The following is a 4,995-nucleotide window of genomic DNA, read 5'->3' as shown; positions in this document are numbered from 1 at the left end:
ACTGTTTAGCATTGATAGGGTGGGCTCGTGGTGTGGCTCACCTCTCTGGTGGCTGACCCTGGTCCATCAGGGCATGGGGACAGGTGGAGAAGGACCTCCCATACTCAGCCACAGACCTCCAGTTGAGAGCAGTTACTCCTGTTTGTCGAGGTAGATGATTAAAATGTGTTTTGTGTTGGTGCAAACAAATTTTTAAACCTTAGCATTTCATATATTGTAAGCTAGTCTGTTCCCATTGATGAGGAATGCATTTCCTGAGTCTAAAACATATTTTGGGGGATGTTAGTTTTTTGGAAGCTGGATTTGTCAGCCGCAAGTGGCGGCTAAACAAAAGCTGTGTTATTACACCTCAGTCTTTGTGTAGGAGGTTTTAGCATCCCCATGCTACACAGCAGAGTCATAAGGGATGCACAAACACACACACATGCCTCCTGCATGGATGCAGACCACAAACAGGCAGCATAAACAATGCTGAGTCTGCCTTGTGTTTTATCTCCTTGCCACCCACAGTTTACGCCAGCAGGGAGCTGAAACCTTGCGCCGCCCGGGGTTGATCTGTAAGCCCCCCGGCTAATCACCATACCCGAGCCGATCACAGAGCATGGCTCCAGACTATTACAGCTAAACCTCTCTCTGGCTCCCAGTCAAATTATCAAAACACAAACTTGTAACTTTAAACTGCAATCGCGCATTATTTCAGTTTCCCACCAACCCAGTTCCGCTGCAGGCTGAAAACGAAGCCAGCTCTGTCTGTTCGTTTGCCCCTTTAGAGATTGTTTTAAGAGAGCGGTGCTGATGTTTGAGACCCTCGCGCTCATTTGGACATTCTTTGTGAGTGAGGAGTTCCTTTGGGGCCAGTGTTTGAGTTTTGAGTCATTTCTTCACGGCTCTCAAATGGAAAGAAGACGATCATGACGATGAACAATAGGAGGAAATGGAGTCATCTTGGACCAGTGATTCCCCTTTTTTCCCCCTCAGCTTTTCTTTGGCACCAGTCTGACCTGCTCAAGCCATTCTTAACAGTGCTTGACAAAGGAATGCAAATCCATCAGGGAAAGGTTATTAACACCCTGAATTCATCACCATAGTCATATTTTAGTCCCAAAAGGGATTATTTGCTGTTTCCAGAGCTGTTCTTGAAGTCCTGCCCACTCTTTCTGTATTGCACTGAGCCAGATGAAAGGCGTCATCAGTGGTTGTTGGTTGTGTTTGTCGGACATGTTTTCCTTGATTCCCTCTCCCCGTGTGGTCCCCACTGGCCTGCTTTCAAAAACACACTCTTGAGCCTGGGGAGAGGTAATGACTAGAAAGAAGAGGCCCGGCGTGGCAGCTGCACATGTCACAATACTGTTCTACCAAGGAGCACAACAACACAAAGAGGATACTAAAATCTTTCTTATCACTACATGTAGACATATCAATGTTGTGTAGTAAGAAGATTATGACAACACTAAATTGATTGATTTGCAAGTTATATGTAGTTATACGTTTAAAGTCACACTTTAAAAAAATCTCTCCGTTTAGTCAGGGTTGACACAGACCGGAGGGAGCAACTACTACTCCACATCTAAAGGAGAGGGCTGATGTGGTTTGAGGGGTTTGGACATTTACGATGTCTCCTGGACACTTCTTGGGTGACGTGTTTTGGGCATGTCCAACTAAGAGAAGACCCAGGACACAATGAAGAGATTATATCTGTCAGTTGGCTTGGTAATGCCTTGGTGTTCCCTTGTAAGAGTTGGAGGAGGTTGCTGGGAAGAGGGAGTCCTTGGCGTCTCTACTTAGACTGCTGACCCTGCAAACCGGATGGAAAATACTTCTCTATAGAAAAAAAAATGTGTGCACGAAATCAGATTCACTGTAGGTATCTATACTACCACACCTCTTTATGAATCTGGATAAAGTGCCCCCAGGTGGATATAAGAAGGAATGCCGTCTTTAGACAATTCTGGATTAGCTTAACTCTTTAGACCTGAAGGTTAGTGCCATTGTTTCCATAAAGTGATCATGTCCTATCAGTTTATAGTTTCAATGATTTCCAACTTGTGTCATGCCAGGTCCCAGTACTCAGTTTCCAAATCTACATCCACCTACATAATTAACTTTACTCAGTATACCATTTTTTATAGTACAGTTACACATTTAACGTAATATAAACCAGTATGTTATTTTCCATGCTCATCTGCTCCATGTTAACTAATGCTTACATTAGCTGTGTGATAGCGATGTCCACTGAACTGACAATTGAGCAAGTGGACCAGACATGGTCCAAAATCCACGAGACAGGCTTGAAGTTTGTTATACAGCAAGTGTAGGCCAGATGTGGCCCAAATGTCACAATGACACTTGTCCCATCCATGGAGTCAACACCCTCAGTCAAGGCCAAATGTGCAGATGTGAGCCACATTTGGCAATCTCCCGTACTTGGGTTGCTATCACTCATCATGCCACAGTTTTATCATGGAACACCACAGATAACAAGCTACCAGGGAACATGTCGTTAGCATTCATATCACGTAACAGCTTCTGCTTGTTAAGGCCTTGGGTGTATACTTTTAATACGTGTTGTCTGGTTATTTTTTTATCCTTCTTGTCAGCATGAGGTCCTCACTGGGCAAATTGCCACTAGATTTAGTAGAAGGAAGTAGCTGATGGTGGGTATATTGGGAGGAGCTATAGGACAACCTGGGTAAACACAACAGGGTCATCTGAGGTTCAAACCCAAGAAACTGATGGCAAGGGTTTCTCTGTTATTCTTTCTCCTCTATTTTTCAGACACATCTGAAATTACTTTGGGGCCAACATGGGTCCCAATATCATCTTTATCCTCCTGGCTTCCGACTTTTCCTCACACACACACAAATACGCAATAAAACTTTTCCATTACAGTGATACAGTACTCTGCAGAGTCAGTAAATGATGAGTGTATCTGCATTTGATATGTTTGTGCGTGCGTGTGTTACTGAAACCAGTGCACCAGGTGAGACACTCCTGGACAGAATCCGTGGAATTTCAAAACCCATCTCCTCCTGAGACGAGTACGAAGATGATTTGCACCCATGAAGCTCCAGCTTTATATCACTGCAAAGAAGTCTTCACTTCACTTCGCTGTCCCCCCGGAGTTAAAGTTACATGATGAATGACGGGGCAATCAGATCAACTTTCCAATGCAGCGAGACACAGCCGCCCTTGAGACAGCACCGGAGGAAGAAATGTTTCACAGCGATGCCAAAGGGGCATCCAGATAAAGACGACGCAGATACAGAGTGTGCGACTCAAAAGATAACAACCGATCGGCAACAATACATTTCTTTAAGTGATCGCTTATCTCTTGGGCTTGAATCGATCTTCAAAACCTCATTATCCTGAGAGGAATATGAAGATGTGAGAGGAGGGGGGTCTAGGGGTTTGCTTTGGGGTGATGGGGTTAGAAGGGATTGGGGTGTCACTGCTCTGCTGAGCCTTCATTGAGCACTTGATAAATGCTCTGTAACCAATGGAGATAGAGTGCCCCCATAGCCAGGGCGAACATACAATCTTCTCAGCAGATTAACTCCCATTGATTTATAGAGATTTACCTCAGGGAAGAAAACAGCTGGCAAAAGGACAAATACCAGAACTGGCAAGACATAAATTCAACATAAGAAAAGCCAGCTTATTTGTTTAAAAAGATTATGCTTTTTGTCGCTGCTTGTATCCATGATCTTTGTAGCTGTAAAGCAGATGTAGGATAGAATTACTTAATAGGTGGTATTAAAAGCAGCAGGGCTATGGGACAGAAAGTCATGCATTTAATGACACTTTATTCCATGCATCGTGTTATAATTATTCCTGGCTGAACCTATTTTTCTGCTCAACATTAAAAAGGCAAACAGTTGTGCATTTATACAACTGCAGCCAAATTTACCCTCATTTGTTTCTGTCTACTTGATGGATTTAAATTCGATCTGCATTCTGCTTTTATCTCTTTGCGCCTTGGAAAAATGTCAGACTCTATAGTTAGCACTTTGTTACTTTGCTAACTTTGTTTGTCTATTGCTTGTCAGTGATGCATTGTGGGTTTCTAAGAGCATTTTTCACTGAAAATATCTGCAGGTTTCGCAAAGTTTATTAGGCACAAAACCAAATCGATAAAAATAAAGAACTGTTTGGTTTTATTGCCACTTTAATTACTTATTTAAAAATTTTAGCAACCATCTAGTTTTTTCATCACATGGTAACTCGGGTTGTCTCGTGAACTGAAAAATAATAGAAACTCATTTAATTAAAGGTTTTAATTATCTAAATGTTCTAAATCTAAGTAAATTTTCCTTATAATCGTATTAAATACAAAAGTTTTTTTACAGTTTAGAAAATAGCAAGATGTTAAATCTTGTTACCAAATTTATCAAGAGCTGCTACAGATGACAAACACATTAAAAACAAATTTTCCCAGAATTTTGGTTACTTTTCAAATGTTGCCTGGGGGTGAATATTTCTTCTCTGTTGGTTAGGTTTTGTGAAAATGATATCCATATCTATGAAAAATATCCCTATATTAAATGGAACTATTTATTTATAGCTAGTACATCCCTCACAATCCATCAGGTGCATTTGCTAAGGATTAAATGCAGACATGGGAGTCTTAGCAAATATGAAACATTGCTTTCTTACAGCTTAGAATAAAACATGAAGAATCTGTAGAAGTGTGTAGTATTTTGATACTGAAAAACATATATTTCTCTTAAAACACGTGATTTGCTCTTAATAAATGGTTGTCAGGTCTGCAGTTTTGGGCTACTTTTAAAATTTTGCTACTGGGTGAATTTGTCTTTGGGTTTCATGAAAATTTCAAAAAATCATATCAATATCTATGAAAAAATATCCCTGTGTTGAATGGAAATATTTAATTATCTGACAGCTTTAGGGGGAGAGTTGGCTGGTTTTCATTGGCCATTTGGTTTGGTTTTGACCCCAAAACCTGGCAACCTAGGCTTAATGAATCGATGTTATAGA

This window comes from Astatotilapia calliptera, chromosome 17 (assembly GCF_964374335.1).
Source record: "Astatotilapia calliptera chromosome 17, fAstCal68.1, whole genome shotgun sequence".
Taxonomy (NCBI): domain Eukaryota; kingdom Metazoa; phylum Chordata; class Actinopteri; order Cichliformes; family Cichlidae; genus Astatotilapia; species Astatotilapia calliptera.
The sequence above is the reverse complement of the archived record's forward strand: the minus strand, read 5'-3'. Positions refer to the sequence as shown.